Source organism: Onychomys torridus, chromosome 15 (genome assembly GCF_903995425.1).
Source record: "Onychomys torridus chromosome 15, mOncTor1.1, whole genome shotgun sequence".
Classification (NCBI taxonomy): Eukaryota; Metazoa; Chordata; class Mammalia; order Rodentia; family Cricetidae; genus Onychomys; species Onychomys torridus.
The window spans coordinates 3,317,070-3,336,115 of record NC_050457.1 but is presented as its reverse complement, the minus strand read 5'-3'; the positions used below and the strand labels follow the sequence as shown (position 1 = coordinate 3,336,115).

General features: G+C 39.2%; 1 long non-coding RNA gene across 3 annotated transcripts in view; it reads right to left on the bottom strand.

Moving 5' to 3' along the window:
- Positions 1-19,046, bottom strand: part of LOC118596273 — an 85,022-nt gene that overhangs the window by 44,544 nt on the left and 21,432 nt on the right. For all 3 annotated transcript variants that reach the window (XR_004946675.1, XR_004946676.1, XR_004946674.1), the window contains exons 3-4: positions 7,288-7,483; positions 6,029-6,130 (exon numbers count right to left, since the gene is read on the bottom strand). This is a non-coding gene — a long non-coding RNA (uncharacterized LOC118596273). The remainder of the gene's footprint in view (positions 1-6,028; positions 6,131-7,287; positions 7,484-19,046) is intronic.

Sequence of the window (19,046 nt, the reverse complement as noted above, 5' to 3'; positions counted from 1 at the left end):
TTTCCACAGAAAGCAAGAGGCTGTGGATTTGTTCCAGATTAAGATACATCAGGTTTGACCAGCCAAGACCCCCTGACAGGACTCCGATGACACCATGGCCCAGATGATCCAACATCCAAAATGGTTTCAAGGCAACTGGCTCAAAAGATATACCCTCATGGACTACTCCATAATCCTAAAATTTTCTTTGTGTCCCCATAAGATACAGCGCCCCCCTCCAGCAAGAAGTAGTAAGAGAAACTACGCCCAAGTTCCCAAATATATCAAGCTAGCTTTGGAGATGGAATTGGCTCACTCCTTCTCTAAACCCAGGCATATTGCTAAAATAAAAAGTTAAGAGATTCTTTTGTCCCATATTAGAAGAGCCCTCTGGTGTGGGACAGAGAAAAACCAATATTTTTATTTAAAATAAGTTGATTATAAATGCAATCTCTTTCTAAAGAAGAAAAGGGGATGATATAGATATAATAGGATGAAAAGGTAGATTCATGAACTTACTTTTAAAGAGCAACAACTTGTTTGAAATGTTTTACATTGGTATAGATTTTAGTTTATTGATATAAGTTTAAACTTAATTTTGTTATACTGTATATATATATATATATAGATAGATAGATAGATAGATAGATAGATATAGATATAGATATAGATATTTCTACTCTCATTTGAGGTACTATGTTTATGTAACTCATTTAGATTATAATGGATAATTAAGAAATACAGATCAATTAGTATCCTACAATAGTCAGACTTATAATCATGTTAAGTTTTCTAGGTATACATAGATATATTTCAGACAGACAAGTAATCTTTAAACACTTCAAAGATCTACACAATATGGCATTTAAAATATTTTTAAAATTTAGACTTTCTGGACAGTGAGACATGTCTGCTCCTAGCAGCACCGATTTACTTCAGAGAGGAGGCTGGGCATCAAAGACACTTCATATGGAGTTTATCTTCACCTTGGCAAAAATAGCCATTTGGGTAAGAAACTGTTCTTGCCTGGACTGCTTGATCGACTGGACATGCAGGACCCATAGAAAGGTGACCACTGAACTTTGCTTGGCAAAAATGGTCTTTCAGGTTCCTGCTTCACAGAGGAAACTGCCAGACATTCTACAGAACACTAAAAAAAGTGACCAAGAGACTCTAGCCCTGTGGGCTGAAGACAGACACCCCAACTTTACAAAGGAACATTAGGTGACTGTCCAGACTGCCAGCTGTCTCTGTCTTCCCTGCCAGACTCCCAAAAGTTGCTTGCGTCCTTCTCCCATTTCTCAGGTAATATTATATCCTTCTGAGGGCTTTGATGTAGTTAAAGCTAGATAGTTACAATTTTCCTTAGTTATGATAAAAGATAAGTTAGAAGCCAGGCGGTAGTGGTGCATGCCTTTAATCCCAGTACTCGGGAGGCAGAGGCAGGCAGATCTCTGTGAGTTCGAGGCCAGCCTGGTCTGCAAAGCGAGTTCTAGGAAAGGCGCAAAACTACACAGGGAAATGCTGTCTCGCAAAGCCAAAAAAAAAAAAAAGTTGGATATAAAACCTTAGACTCACAAATATAAAATAGATAGGATATCTTCTTTAATATTATAACTGTAATTCTTGCTTGATAATTGTTTTGTTATCTGTAATTTTACTATATAAAAGTTAAACCTTCCTTAAAAAAAAGAAAAGGAGAAGTGCTGTAGATATTGCTCTGTGTAAATAAAATGCTGATTGGCCAGTAGCCAGACAAAAAGTATAGGCGGGACAAGCAGAGAAAAGAATTCTGGAAACAGGAAGACTGAGGGAAGAGAGAGCTGCCAGCCGCCACCATGACAAGCGAGATGTAAGGTACAGGTAAGCCATGAGCCACGTGGCAATTTATAGATTAATAGAAATGGGTTAATTTAAGATAGAAGAAGTAGATAACAAGAAGCCTGCCATGGCCATACAGTTTATAAGTAATATCTGTGTGTTTATTTTATAAGTGGGCTGTCTAACAGGGCTTGGCGTGGGCTGGAGAGAAGGTCTCCAGCTACATTGTACATTCTTTCCTCAGTTATGACATAACCAGATACTAAAAGAAATATTTAACTATTAATTGGTAAACATTTATATAATTATAAAATTGTACAAAAGACAAAATACAAAGCTAATGTAAAGTTTCACATATGACTAACAAAATAATGAGATAAAACAGTTTTAAAACTACTATTGAATCATGCAAAACTGTCAGTTTAGTAATTCTAGACATAGTAATCATTTTAATCAAAACTGCATGATATCAGGATGGCAGCTTTAAAGCAAATGAAACTTTAAATGTGATAATAATGGGATATCCTTTGATTTCCCCTCCATAATTTTCAAGCAGAAATGTCCTTTCCCAATTGAACTGATTAATTCCCAAGCATTTGGAGATCTTATCAGAAAAACAATAGTGTTAAGGTCTACAAAACTTAAAATCTAATATCTATTAAGAAAGTTAGCTACTTAAATTTGTTGGTCATTTTCCAATCACAAATAATTGTTCAAAATTGCGAAGTTCTGTGCATTGAGCCCAAGATGCTAGTTTGAGTGTGGTGAGACCTTAAAAATCTTGGATGCTTGTTTGAGTGTGGTGAGACCTTGAAAATCATGGATGCTAGTTTGAGTGTGGTGAGACCTTGAAAAGCATGGTTCTCTGAAAAGAGCCTTCCCGGCTCAGTTTGGAATCCATGTTACAAACTTCATCACAACAGTTGATATTCCTTCTCTTTCTCAGAGACAATAGCCATGCTTTAACTCAACAGCTATTCATTAGACACCCTATGCCATAGATCACACCAAAAATTGAAATGCAAAAATCCATAAAAATATGTAACTTTTTTGTTTACCCTTAAAAAAAGTCTAGTCCAGCCAGAAAGAGGGACACAACTAAGAGCAATAAACTATAATTTCTACAACAGACTCTTGAACTAGAAATCTTGGTGATAGAGCTCAGTCACCAAGAAAACTAAATCTCAGATGAAAAGTTGCCATTTACAAGATAAGCAAAGTAAAAATACTATGATGATCAAGACAAAAATATGAATAGAGACAAGACTGCAAAGCAGATTGTCATTGTAGCATGACTAGGAGATACAAGTTTTCCTGGAATTAGCTAGTATACAAAAACTACCCATGATATTGGATGACAAAATAAATGGTTGTCATGAGTGAGGCTGGAGCAATCTGCAGAGGCTTGATAGTAGAAATCTACAAGAAATAGAATCTATATATTTTATAAAAAAGAAAAGTCATCAAAATACCTTAAATACAAAAAATCACAGAAATCCTAGGCCGTATCTCAGGTATAGCACTATCCTAGCATGTGCAAGACCCAGGATTCAATCTTCATAACCACAAATGAAATAAAATAAACATTACAGAAACACAAGTTTCCATAATTTCTAAACAATTATGCACTTTTTGTTGACGATAGTTGTTCTGGCTAATTTTATGTCAACCTGACTTAGGCTAGAGTCATCTGAGAGGAGGAAAACCCAATTGAGAAAATACCTCTATAAAACTGGGCTGTACCACAAAATGGGAAAAGATTTTTACCAACCCCACATCTGACAGAGGGATGATCTCTAAAATATATAAAGAAATCAAGAAACTAGACATCAAAATACCAAATAATTCAATTCAAAAATGGGGTGCAGATCTAAACAGAGGGTTCTTAACAGAAGAATCTCAAACAGCTGAAAGACATTTAAGGAAGTGTTCAATATCATGGAAATGCAAATCAAAATGACTCTGAGATACCATCTTATATATCAGAATGACAAAGATCAAAAACACTAGTGACAGAGGATATGGAGAATGGGGAACACTCCTCCATTGCTGGTGAAAGCAAATTCTTGTACAGCCATTCTGGAAATCAGTATGGTGGTATCTCAGAAAATTGGGAATCAACCTACTTCAAGACCCAGCAATACCACTCTTGGGCATATACCCAAAAGACGCTCAACCACATCACAAGGACATTTGCTCAATTGTGTTCATAGCAGCACTACTTGTAATAGCCAGAACCTGGAAACAACCTAGATGCCCCTCAACTGAAGAATGGAAAAAGAAAATGTGGTACATTTATACAATGGAGTATTACACGGCAGTAAAAAAAAAAAAAAAAAACCAATAAACAAAAAACAATGCCATCATGTAATTTGTAGGCAAATGGGTGGAACTAGAAAAAAATCATCCTGAGTGAGGTAACCCAGACCCAGAAAGACAAACATGGTATGTACTCACTCATATGAGTGAATATTAGACACAAAACGAAGGATAGCCAGTCTACAACCCACAACCCCTGAGAAGCTAAGTAAAGAGGAGGACCCTTAGAGGAACACACATGGATCTCCCCAGGAAGAGGAAAGGGTTAAGATCTCCCGGGTAAACTGGGCGGGGAGTAGAGGTGAGGGTATGGGGAGTAGTAGACATGCGGGATTGAGATGGCCGAGTTTGGGGAGGGACAGAGTAAGTGAACAATGAAAGAGCTATCTTGGCAGAATGAGCCATTAAGGGGTTAGGGAGAAATCTGGTACCAGGGAAATCCCCAAGAACCCACAAGGATGTCCCCAGCTAAGACTCATAGCAATGGTGGAGAGGGTGCCTGAACTAGCTTTCCCCTGTACTCAGATCAATGACTCTCCTAATTGTCATCATTGACTGGGGAGCAGGCCAGGAAGCAGCACCTCTCCATGGCCTCAGCATCAACTCCTGCCTCTAGGTTAAGACCCTGTTTGAGGTTCTGTCCTGAGTTTCTTCAGTAATAGACTATTGGAATCCTTAATGTGGAAGTGTAAGCCAAAGAAAACTTTACTTCCCCAATTGCTTTTGGTCATGGTGTTTTATCATAACTATAGTAATCCAAACTAAGACAATGGTCAAACATTTCATATTTCATGATATACCTGCTAGATGATCAATTAACTACTATTGTAGATGGCCTGTCTCATATTTAAATGTATATCCCATAATCCTAATGTCAGCCTCTAGAAAACTTGAGAATTAATTTCCAGTTCTACTGCTTGAAGAACAGAGCATATATTTAAGACACTCTCAGATATACCGAGAGTACCATTAAGGTTCTATTTAAAGAATTCCAGCCAGAAACTGACATGAAATCAATAGTCCTACCCATAACCAGTTATGATGCCTATGAACCACAAAAATAATCAGTATGGTACAATAACCCGAAGAGTGCAGTAGTGGCATGCAGACCTTGTTGGTACCCAACAGCTCTCTAACTGGACTTAAGACCCACTCAACAAGAGGGAAATCATAACTGGTACAGGAAACCTAGCCAGCTATCAGACCTAGTGAAGTCATAGGTTTTAGAGAGACCTACAACTGCCACTTCACTAAACCAGCACAATCCATAATTACATTCTAAACATTTATCATTATATCCAAAGATAAGTGTAGTCCTCACCTCTCATAAATAAAACTTCTCTTTTCAACAGATGGAGACCACTACAGAAAACCACAACCATTCAGATGCAGCGTTGTAAAGCCCAGTCTCAACCAATACATCTACAGAATAACTTGCCCACCTAAGACTCAGGGATCAATGTGGAAAAGGGAGCCCAAAGATTGTAAGAGTCAGAATCAGGGAATTTGCTGTGAGGTTGCATCTCCTACTGGTGTCAGAAGCTACACACATAAAATCTCACCAACATGACTACCTAAACCTAAATCCTTATTTTTTGAGATAAATTCTCTTAGTGATCCTGAGGCTCACCATTTTGACTAGCCACTGACCAGTGAACCCCCATTCAATATTAGTACTGTTGTTACAGACACATCAGCACACCTGGCTTTGCTGTGAGGTCTCAGATTTGTGCCCCAGTTTCAGTTTAACCACTAAGCATCTGCCCAGACCCCACTTCTTTCTTTTTCGGTCTTATTTTTATTGTTTATACTCAACTAATGAAGTACCATACTTCAACATCCCACAGTGTCTCATTGAACAGAGTACTATTCATGGTATTTCTCATGTATGAATATGGCTCTGACTCACCGTCAGTAGCAATGAGTCTCCAGCTGATTTCAACAGTGGCAATGGACCTGCTAGTTAGTTACTTCCATTGTCAAAGCTCCTTCCTCAACAACAGCTTATTATCTGTAAAGTGAATATTGCCAATGTCACAGGAAAAAAAATATTAAAATAATTAATATAGAATAAAAGTCACCTTTGATTCTAAACCACTATATTATAATAAACAAAAAAATCACAGAAATGTTTAAAATTTATCTAAGACATGAAAAATTACAGTTGTGCTTACTCTGGTACATTTATTATACTCTAAGATAGCATTGATACAGATGTGAAATAATCAACCCTAACCTCTACCCCCAGATAAAAATGTTCTCAGCTGCCTTAAAAAAGACTGTTTCTGACATGTGGAATCAGATGTGTCTAATGGTAATGCTCAAAACATGGATGCATGCCAACTTCACATCCCTCATCACCAGCAGCAATAACTGGGAAAATTACAGAATATTTTTGTTAATGTTAGCAATATTCTCAATAGCATTAAATGCAAAATGACTACAGCCAAAATTACTGTGACATTTCCCAGAATTCTGAAAAATATTCCCACTTTTCATGAAGAAAAAATACTTTAATTTTTATCTACTGTATTTATTCTCTTTAATACAGAAGTTGTGTAATAAAGTGCTTCTACCAATTCTTGAAGTGGAATTTTACTGGTTTCTAGTTGACTCTGCTTCATAAGAGTTGGGGAGAGGATAAGACATTACTGAAAAACATTGCAAGTAAAATTAATGTTATACCTCCTCTATATTACATTAAAGTATAATATATTCTAGTGAAAACTGTTAAGAATCCTTAAGAAGCAGTTAACAAATAAACTCAAAATCACGGTGCTAAAAGCACAGCACTCTTAGAGAATTCTGTGAAGAAGAGAGCTTACTATACAACTTCAGAACAGAAGCAGTAGAGATATTAGTGAAACATTTGCTTCAAAACAGAAACTTGGAAAAAAATCAGATAACAAATCCCTAGTCTCTGTCATTAGTACAAGTGAGGTCAAATATACTGTCAGAGGCACTGCCTTTATATGTTCTGAAAAGTCTGAAATAACTGTCATTTGTAGTAAGTGATGTAACCATGTAGGAGAACATCAGAAAGAAAAGCCTTTGATCAAAAGACCTCTGACTTTTAAGGATAACCCATAACTTTGAAATAGATTGTTTAAAAATCAATAAAAAAAAATGTACTTTGAAAAAAATTATTAGCTATGTATAGCTACTTACAAAAACAAAAGGCCAAATTATATCCAAGCTTCTCAGTGTGAGCAGGAAGAGTTCAATGGAGAAGTAGAGTGTCATACTAGAACAGAGCAATGACCACAAATGAAGCCCAGGGTTCCTCTTGAAGGCACAGATGAAGAGCATCCAAGAGAACTATTGAAACCATCTGCTGCAACCTGTGATGTAAATCCATGGCCACCTGTAAATAAATAAACTCTGTTAGCTGTAAAGCACTATAAAAACATGTTCAGTTACAATTACATGTTTAAAGGTTTTTCAGGTATATTCTCTTTATCAATGAAGTATTCACAATGTCCCTTTCCACCATCCTCCAAGTCATTAAAACTAGGAGTCCTCTACTAGGCTACAAACTCTAAAGATGGTTCTCCCTTTGGTTTCCAATTTCTACAATATCTGGTAGAGCACTGAACAAAAGAGTCTATATGATCAAAATATTGTATAAATTTGGTATTAAATTCTCAAAGAATAAATTAACCGTGTTATTTTTAAAGTCTATAAGAATGAAAACAGGATTCTATATCATTCTATAATCTATTCTAAGTTTTATACATACTACTACAAATACGAAAGAAAGCAAATCTGGCTTACAAGTCTTCAGAGGGAAATACCACTTGAGACAAACACTAAGAAAGCACTAGCCAGAAAGGGGAAGAAGTGGGACAAAGGTCATCTGTGGAGGAGGAGGTGAAGAGCTGGGGCAGTGGAGAAGACCATACAGTATTCTGAAGCATCAGGGACCTTTGGGGAAAGGAGAAGATGGGATGAGAAGGACATGAAAAGGACTGTGGAAGTGCCCAATAGACTGAAAAGCTAGACCTCTGAGCTCACAGAAAAGAGCCAGGAGAACAAAGTGATCATTGAAAATGCCTTGGCAGCAGCCTGAACATGGGAGGGATAAGACTGGTAGCAAAGAGCTCAGTCATGCAAGACAAGGCTAGCTCAAACTAATAATGAAATACACAACCAATGACCATCGGGTTAATGACCCAATGGATCTTAAGTTCAGATATATAATTAGAATACTACAGAATCTAACTTATTTTATAAAACCATATGTAACATAATCCTTAGTGAAAAATGTGTCAAGAAATTGACAATTATTATATGATGATTCAGAAATATTAATAATGTCTATCTTTGAGCCATGAGTCATGCTTTTCTGGTTAAAGATATAGTAAAAATATTAAATGTAAAAGTTGCATTGTAAATGTTATCAATTGAGACTAAGTTCCACAACTCTGTATTTTGATTGCTTGTGGTTTTCTGTAATGGTCTCCATATGTTTCAAAGAGAAGTTTCTTTGGTGTGGGGCTAAAACTACACTTACCTATGAGAATGAGGACAAACATTTAGAATGTAGTTAGGGATTATGATGGTTTAGAAAAGTGGCAGTTGTAAGTGCCCCTCCAAGACCCATGATTTCACTAGCCCTGAAAAGTTGCTGGGTTCCTCTCTTGTCAAGTGGGCCTTAAGTCCATTTAGAGAGCTGTTGGTTATCAACAAGGTATGCCTGCTACTACTGTACCCTTAGTGTTAACATGCAATTCGGGTCATTGTTATGGTTCATACGTGTCATATCTGGGTGTGGATAGGAGTGTTGTTTGCTTTCCTCCTATGGAAGTATGTGTGGCACTTTCTGATACCATGCAAGCTAGTCCTCAGGGAAGAGATTTTCAGGTTGCAGGCAGCTTGGATCCTCTGGTCCTGTGTCTGAAGTGTTTGATATGTTCAGCAATAAGAGCTTACTTTCTGCCTTTGGCAACAGCAATCAGGGGCAACAGCAATAGCCTATAATGTTTTAGGAGTCTTTTGGACAACAGTGGCCAACAATTCAAAGGAGGCCAACAATTCAACAGTGGACAACAATTCAACACTCATACCTGGTGTTGGGCTTTTTGTTAGTCTACAGTGTGGTGGTATTATGTTCCCTGAAATATTGTGTGTTCCCCGAAATAAACTTATCTGGGGTCAGAGAGTAGGACGGCCACAATGTTAAAAATGAGGATAGGCAGTGGTAGCACACGCCTTTAATCCTAGCATTTCAGAGACAGAAATACCTCTGGATCTCTGAGTTCAAGGCCACATTGGAAACAGCCAGGCATGGTGACACATGCCTTTAATCCCAGAAATCCAGCCTTTAATCCTAGGAAGTGACAGCAGAAAGTAGGAAGATATATAAGGCGTGAGGATCAGAGTCTAGAAGTATTTGGCTGGTTAAGCATTCAGGCTTTCAAGCAGCACAGTTCAGCTGAGAGCCATTGGGATGAGGACACAGAACTTGCAGTCTGAGGAAACAAGACCAGCTGAGGAACTGGAGAGGTAAGGTGGATGTGGCTTGTTCTGCTTCTCTGATCTTCCAGCATTCACCCCAATAACTGGCTCAGGTTTGATTTTATTAATAAGACATTTTAAAATTCATGCTACACTATGGCTCCTGGGGAAATTGTCAGGCCAAATGGAAAAATTCCTCTTAACTATGTGTGTATAGGATTTTTGTAGGATATGGGAAAGCACAGCCACTGCAGACAAAGAATGTGGCATTACTGAATAGGGCCGACCCTAGGCTCACTGACCAGAGCAGTGCATGTGGTGGAGAGAAGAGGAACAAGAGGCACAGTGGCACTACAGGTATGAGGGCACTGCTATGGCGGACAAAGGGAGCTCAGGCTGCCACCAATCCCCCTTCACCCTGGAGACACCACTGCTGCTCTCAAAGCTATTGAAAAAAGTCCACATCTGACAACCTGCAGTGGTCATGTGGGACTCGGTGCACAGATGAGAAACGCCACCACCAAGCCTGTGCCCTCTCCTGCCCTCACCATCAGCTGTGAGATGCCACAGAGGAGTCAGAACAATGAAAAGGAGTCTGAAGAGCCCACAGTTTCTCCAGAACAACTATGAACAGGTAGGTCTGATGGGAAGATGCTTTTAAAAAAAAGCGGACTCACGAAATTGGAAGAAGAGATAGCAGACAGCAGTGAAGGATATGGAGTGATATGGGAAAGCTCAGCCACTGTGGACAAAGAGTGTGGCATTACTGAATGGGGCCAACCCTAGGCTCACTGACCAGCTCCCAGCAAGGAGCCTCTTAGCTGCAGCCTTTGCTTACCCTGCTGAGAGACAGAAAGTGTGGGTCACCAGTGCTGCCTACAGCCTACAAGCTTGACAGCTGTGCCTGTTGATCCTCGTGTGGTAGGCACTGAGGACAGGGCAGAGTGTGGTGGCCTAGAGCTCCCTCAGAAACAAGTCATTACTGAAGGGCCTGCCACCATGGCTACACATGGAGAGCATGGAGGTGTGCAGTATCCAGGAGCCCAGGAGCTCGCATAGAACCTGCCAGGGACACCCTGCCTACCCACACCACCACCCTGACTCTGGACAACAGCAGGATATCCAAGACAAGTCTCAGCAATGATCCAGTATTTGTGGTACTTCAGAAACTAGAAAACTTGAACCAGACCAATGACTTGTTGCAACCAATATTTGTATATAAAGCTGTTTGGGATATATATATATACTGTGTGACACACTGCAGTTGCAATGTCACTTTGATGAACAAATGTGGTTGATGTATTGTGCACCCCAATAAACTTATCTAGGGGTCAGAGACAGAACAGCCACTATATTAAACATAGGTTTAGGCAGTGGTAGCACACACCTTTAATTCTAGCATTTCAGAGGCAGAGATCCATCTGGATCTCTGTGAGTTTAAAGACACACTGGAAACAGCCAGGTGTGGTAACAAGAGCTTTTAATCCCAGGAAGTGATGGCAGGAAGCAGAAAGGTATTTAAGGCGTGAGGACCAAGAACTGGAACCTTGTTAAACTTTTAGCTTTTAGCAGCAGTTCAGCTGAGGTCCATTTGGATGAGGATTCAGAGGCTTCCAGTCTGAGGAAACAAGACCAGCTGAGGAACTGGCGAGGTGAGGTAGCTGTGGCTTGTTCTGCTTCTCTGATCTTCCAGCATTCACCCCAATGCCTAGCTCTGGGTTTGTTTTTATTAATAAGACTTTTTAAGATTCGTGCTCCAAACAAATGTTCAATGGATAGGAAGGAAAGATGAAGGAACAGAACAGCACGTGTGGGAGAGGGAGGCAGAACTAGAGATGCAATGGTGACAGGTGTGGGAGAAGGCTGCCATGGATAGGGAACACGTCATTGCCAAGTAGGGCAGACAGGATGGTGTGCAGCTCTTTCAGGCTCTGACCCAAACACACTGCTCAGCTGCATGATCACCCTGGCTCTGAACAACAACAGGATGTCCAAGATATAGAATGGCTCATTTTCTGAATTGGGCCTCCTCAAAAGACCCCCATAGTTCATACTGTCCCTGGAGGCCATGTTGGTATCTATGGTCTGTGCTATCACCCCAGACCATGTGAATGCCCAAGGTTCTTGTGGATACCCATGGTCCATGCTGCAGCCAAGGGCCTAGTGGATGTCTGTGGTCTGTACTGCCACCAGAGACCAGGCTGAAGTCCATGGTCCATGCTGATGCTGGAGGCCTTGTGGATGTCTGTGGCCCATTATGTTACCAGAAACCATATGGAAGTCTATGATCTGTGCTGCCACAGACTGTAAAGGGCAAGGCAGCTTCTTTTGCAGTGGTGTTGATGACTGCCGCGTCACAGTTGAGAATGAGACATAGAAGACATCTGTGACAACCTCTCTCCCTCACCCTCAACAACACACACACACACACACACACACACACACACACACACACACACACACACACGAGAGAGAGAGAGAGAGAGAGAGAGAGAGAGAGAGAGAGAGAGAGAAGATAGGAAGCCATTGAAGAGAACTCTTAAAAACTGTAACAAGAATCCTGAAGTGCAACTCTTCTAGTACAGGTGTGGGAGGGAAGGACTCAGTTTTCTCTAAGAGGTTGCCCACTGAGAGCTTGACCATGCTCCAGTTAGTGTATGGGCAACACAAATTGGACTTGGGTTGTTTTTTCTTCTTCTTCTTCTTCTTCTTCTTCTTCTTCTTCTTCTTCTTCTTCTTCTTCTTCTTCTTCTTCTCTTTTTTTTTGGAGGTGGGGCAGTTCCTAAAGGTTGGGGGTTGACCAGAAAGACAGGGGAGTAAATGTGATGAGGGTACATTATGTGAAACTCACAAATAATCGATAAAAATGTTATGTTGGAAAGACATTGTGATAAAGATGATGAAGTACAGCTCTTCATAATTGGTGGCTTCTGGCAGGGGTGTGGGTGGGAAAGAACTTAGTTTTCTTTAAGGGGCTGGCACTGGGGGTTTGACCATGCTTCAGTGAGTACATGGGCAACACAAATTGGTTTTTTGTTTGGTTGGTTAGTGGATTTCACATTATTCATGCTGATCCCACTCATCTCCAAGTCCCCTTATATCAACTCTCTGCCCTTGCAATCTCCCCCCAAAACAAAACAAAGCTTAAAAGAACAACCAAAATCCAAACAAACAAAAATTTCTTATTGTGGACGCTATAGTATGGCCCACTGAGTCACACAGGGTACATTTCAGTCCATACATCTTTACTTGTAAGTGTTCTTTGCTATGAGGCGTTGGTCTGGGTCAGGCCTTCTATCTAGTAGCTTCTGCTGCAGTATTGAACACTAATGGGTCATCACTGGGATTCCTCTTGGATATGCTAATGTGATCTGTGTTGTGGGGCTATACGTTTGGCCCCTTCATATGCTCCTGAAGTTCGTAATGAGGGTGGACTAACTCAGCCCTAGCTCTGAGCCTGGGTGGTAGCTGGGTTGGTCAGCACTAAAGCATTCCCTCATCATCCAGCTCTTCAGGACTGCCCTGGCTAGCTCACCCAAAGCAGCAACAGGGCCAGCTCTCCTGCTCTCACCTCCTCAGGTGAGAGCATTTTGCCCAGGCGAGGTGTAGGGCCCACTGTCCTGGGTGTTGCAGCTGGTAAAGGGCAGGGTTGTTCTGTTAAAATTTGTAGGGTTTTTTTTGTTTGTTTGTTTGTTTGTTTGTTGTTTTTGGTGGAGGAAGGTTGCAAGGGCAGAGCGCAGATGCAAGGAGCCTAGCAGATGAGTGGGATTGGGAAAATTAATGTGAAATCCACAAAGAATCAATAAAAAGTTTTTAAATAAAAAAGATAACATAATTAATTACTTGATAAAAAATAATGACATCATCAACCAGAAATGGGTTCAGATTGATACATATTTTATCTGGAATCCTTGTGGTATCATTCATTATCTCTTCAACTTGGGCAAATAATGTCTAAACCTCAAATTCTTTTCTACAATTTATTTTTAATCATGTGTATGTGGGGGAGGATGCACTTGAATGCAGGTGCCTATCAATGGCATGAAAGGGCATTGGATTCCCTATAGTTGAAGTTACAAGTGGTTGTCAAAAAGCACCTTAGTGGATACTGGAAACCAAGCACAGGTCCTCTGCAAGAGAAGTTCATACTCTTAATGCCTGAACCAGTTTTCCAGCTCCCAAGTTCAAATTCTTTACCAGCAAAAATAGGGAGTTTTCATCTTACATGAATTAAATTTTAAAATGAATTAAAGAATAAAGAAAAATTGGCATACAATGGTGATGCAATAATGCTTTATTTATAGAAAAGGAAAATCTATTAATTAAGGTGGAGGGAGTTAGTGGCGGGTTTTGAGGCTCAAACCCAAGACATAAGTCTGCCAGGAAGGTACCCTGTGACAAAGCTATGTCACCACACTGAGGGTTTTTTTAACTAGTTCTCACAATAGGCTTGGACTCAGCAATTCTCCTGCCTCAGCTTCCAGAGTGTGAAGTAATAAGGACATGCCACCATCATACAGTATATAAAAACACTGCCTTTGTCTAGTTCCTCAGTAGAACTATACAAGACTTTCACAATTTTTAAATAATTTCTCCAAACGCATCAAACTTAATGTTAGGACTGAAACAGCAGCAAAATCTTAGTGACTTTGGGCTTTAGCACAGCTTATTACTTGATAGTGCCTTCAGAGGTCCATACCACTTCTATTCTGTCAGATCACTAGGGTCAGCCAGGTCAACATGCTACCTTCACAACTCAAACTGGCATCAGAATCATGTAATATGGCTAAATCTACTTTAAATTTCTGCCAAGTATACTGATTTCTTCATCTGTCTCTTTATAAATGTGAGTCTTAGGAAATATATATCTCAAAAATTAACAATGGTTGGAACTATAGCTCAGTGGTAGAGCATTTGACTGATAATACACAAGTCTCCAGGAATGGGTTCCCAGCACTGCAACAACAACAATAATAATAGCTAATTTTAAAAGAGAATTCAAAATTTTAAGTTCAGAAAGATGCAAGAGAAAAACCCAATAGATCATCAAAATTCAAGCAAATCTTGTGATAACATGAAAGCACACTAATCAAAATATAAATTATTCTTCCACACTAATCACAAAACTTCTAAATTGAAGATGTCTATATCTACATTTTGTCTGTTTTCCCTTTTTAATTAAAAATAGATTTTTCTCTCATATGATACATTCCAACCACAGTTTCCCCTCCCTCCACTCCTCCCAGCTCCACCACACACATCTTCCCCCTCCATGCACTTTTATTGTGCACTCTAATAAACTTACCCAGGGTCAGAGAACAGAACAGCCACTAGATAGACATAGAGGCCAGAAAAATGGTGTCACACACCTTTTATCCTAGCATTCCAAAGGCAGAGATCTGTCTGGGCTCTGTGAGTTCAAAGCCACACTGGAAACAGCCAGGCATAGTGACACATGCCTTTAATCCCAGGAAGTGATGGCAGGAAGCAGAAAGATATATAAGATGTGAGGACCAGGAACCAGAGTCAGTTAAGCTTTTAGGCTTTTGAGCAGCAGTTCAGCTGAGATCCATTTGGATGAGGACTCAGAGGTTCCCAGTTTGAGGTAACAGGATTGGCTAAGGAAGTGGCAAGGTGAGGTAGCTGTGGCTTGTTCTGCTTCTCTGATCTTCCAGCAGTCACCCCAATACCCAGCTCCAGGTTTGATTTTATTAATAAGACCTTTTAAGATTCATGCTACACACTCTCCCTCCACTTCCCTTCAGAAAAGAGAAGGCCTCCAAGAGACACCAACCAAACACTACCAAAGAGGATACAATAAGACAAGGCAAAAGCCCTCAAATCAATGTTGGACAAGGCCACCCAATAGGAAGAAACGAGTCCCAAGAGCAGGCAAAAGAATTAGAGATACACCTGCTCCCGCAAAAACACCAAGCTAACAGCCATGACATATATGCAAAGGATGTGGTACAGACCCATACACCCTGCACTTGCCCACTTCGGTTTCTGTGAGGCTGTGTGAGCCCTGCTTAGTTGATTAAGAGGGCCGTGTTCTCCTGGAGTCCTCCATCCCTCTGACTCCTACAGTCTTTCCTCTCCATCTTCCACAGGTTTCTTCAACCTGTAAGGGGAGGGACCTGATGGCGACCTCCAATTTTAGACTGTCTCTCCACATAATGTCTGAGTGTGGGTTTCTGCATCTGCTCCCATCTGCTGCTGGATGAAGCCTCTCAAAAGAAATCAATGAAATGATTCCTAAATAAATTCTGCTATACTCATATGTCTACATTTTTAGAAAGAAAAAATAACACATGCCTAAAGTGGCAATTAACAAGGCAATTCCACATAGTTTAACTGTGGTTAAAAGAGGTTTATTTTGGGGCGACTTGCAACCAGTAAAGAGGTCAGTTACAGGATCCGGGAGAGGTGAGGTGTATGTAGTCCAGCGTGGTTCTCTGGAGAACTCTGACTCGGTCTCCAATCCAGCATCCAGGATCATGAGGAGCCAAGAGAAGCCAGCAGATAACGCATCCCAGGTCTTAAGGGTCTGAAAAGGCCACGCCCCAGGGGTAGGTCATAGGCCGGTGTAGCAGTTAACTGCTGCCTCACTAAGGGTGGTACTTCAAGGTCAAAGCTGGAACAGCTACCCATTACACAAGCCAAGGAAGGCTGCAATTGTTATAGGAAAATGTTGGTATTTTGTCAACCTTTTAAAGTCTATGGAAAGTGAAACAAAAGACCAACTCTTTCAAGAGAGCTAAATATTATTTTTAATATTATTTAATAAACTGGTGAGCAAAAAAATCAATTCTCTAAAAGTTCCATACTGGTATCAAAGCTCATATGTGTTTAAGACCAGATACAGTCTTTAAGTATTTATAAAAGCCAATCTTATTTTTATAGTTAGTGTGTCCTAACTTTAAATTAATTAAGCTGCTAGTTATACTTTAAAAAAATCATGAACTTATTTCCTGGATAAGAGCCTTATGTTGTTTAGGTTAGCAAGAAATAGGTTCATGTTTTTCTAAATGATTATTAATAATAATTTTATCATTTAATTTATAATAATTATTAATTAAATTATTTTTATAAATGAAAACATCACATAATGTTTTTATTTATCAAAAGTAATTAAAATTGGCAAGTTCAATTTAAACAGTTTTGGGAGGGGTGTTGATTTTTCAAGACAAGGTTTCTCTGTGTAACATTGTTGGTTGTCCTGGAACTCATTTGCAAACCAGGCTGGCCTTGAACTCACAAGGATTTGCCTGCCTCTACCTCCCAAGTACTGGGATTAAAAGTGTGTGCCATCACTGTCTGGCAAACAAAATATTTTTAAAATATTGAGAAAAATGTAAAACTGAGATGGAGACAGAAAATATCATACACTACTCAGGATACACAGCATAAAAGCTATGATTCTCATTGTCCCAAATCTGAAGTTTTTTCTTCAAAAAAGTATACATCAAGGTAGATGTGGGAGCATATTCTTGTAATCCTTTATGAAAATTACATTTAATGTTTGTATATTCATTATAATATGTTTGTATCGAATCTACCACCCCTTCCCTCACCTCCAATTCCTTTCCCTTTCACTTTTCACTCTGACTTCATACGCTCGCTCTATTTTTTTAATACTCACTGACTGTTTAGTGCTGCCTCTGTTAGCACAGGTATGGAACCATCTACTGAAGCATGGGCAGCCTTTCAAGACCTACGTCCTTGAAGAAAACAGATTCTTCCTCCCTCATCCGCACTGGGACTTTTACTTTTGATCCTGTGAAAGCCTTGTGCATGAAGTCCCAGCCACCATTAGCTCATGTATGCACTGCACTGTCATATCCAGAAGATAGTTTCACTGTAGACAGCTGCCAGCTCTGGCTTTTTTGCCCTATCTTCAGAGAGAATCTCTTAGCCTTGGGGGTAGGGAGTGATGTAGACCTAATCACTCCACAGTCTTTTATTCTCTGTATGTTAACTGATTGTGGGTTTATTCATCAACATCTACTTCAAAGAGAATCTTCCCATATGAGGGCTGAGAGAGGCACTAATCTATGGGTGTTACAAGTCTTGGGAGTTTATTTATTACTATGTCTGCTTAACTTAATGGTATTTGATTCTTCCCTAGGACCTATCCAGCCAATGAGATTTTGAACTAGTTAATAGTATCAGGCCAGCTGCTCAAATGTTCAAGTCATCGTAAGCTACCTAGAGAGACTGAGGCCTATTCAGCTACATGAAACCCTGTCTCAAGAAAAAAACAAACAAACAAAAAACCTAAAACATAAAGAAAATGAGATGTATTTTCTTTTTCTGTTTAATATAGTAATATTAATAAAACCAGATGAACATTTTAATAAAAAATATAATCTGTTGAATTTTGGGTAAAACTTGAGATCATTACTATCTTTCTGAAGATAAGGAGTATGTCTTTATCGATTCAGTATACCTTAATTATAACAAAATACAAATGTATTGGTATTTATACTACAAAAACACTAAACTAAAAAATTTGATTCTCTAAAAATCAAATAAATAAAGGATCCTAAAGACATCAAAACAAGACGTGAAGAAAATTTTACAATATGCAAGTCTAACTTTTTTTTTTTTTTTTTTTTTTTTTTGGTTTTTCAAGACAGGGTTTCTCTGTGTAGCTTTGTGCCTTTCCTGGAACTCGCTCTGTAGACCAGGCTGGCCTCGAACTCACAGAGATCTGCCTGGCTCTGCCTCCCGAGTGCTGGGACTAAAGGCGTGCACCACTACCACCCAGCGCAAGTCTAACATTTAATGAATAAAATTAACTCTTTCACCTAAAGACAAATTCTATGGTCACAAAAACAAATTGTATATCAATGGAAAAATATATATCTAGTTTGAAAATAAATTTCAACTTGTACTAAAATAAAGTCACTAAGAACTGAAGAAAAGGAGTATACAAATATACTATTGAGATTAAGGAGTGTCAAAAATTAATAAAATAAAAAGATTATACAACTATTAAGTAATCCTGAAAAAAAAATATTGCAAATAATATTGCACTTCTTGGGGTTTTTTTCTACCTGTGGAAACAACAGGAGAAAAATTTAATCAGTGTAGAAAATTTCTTAAATTACAAATATTCCCCACAAATTGCATTTAGATATTTTTTAATTTTTAAAAAATATTCTCGGGCTAGAGAGATGGCTCAGTGGTTAAGAGCACCAACTGCTCTTCCAGAGGTCCTGAGTTCAATTCCCAGCAACCACATGGTGGCTTACAACCACTTGCAATGAGATCTGGTGCCCTCTTCTGTCCTGCAGGGACACATGCAGGCAAAGTACTATATACATAATAAATAAATAAATATTTTTTAAATATATATATATGTGTATAGATATATACATATTATATATAGTTTTATATATCCCACCAAAAAAAATGATGAAAGAAAATGTATGCATAACCTTGACCAATGCTGTGTCTGGACAAAA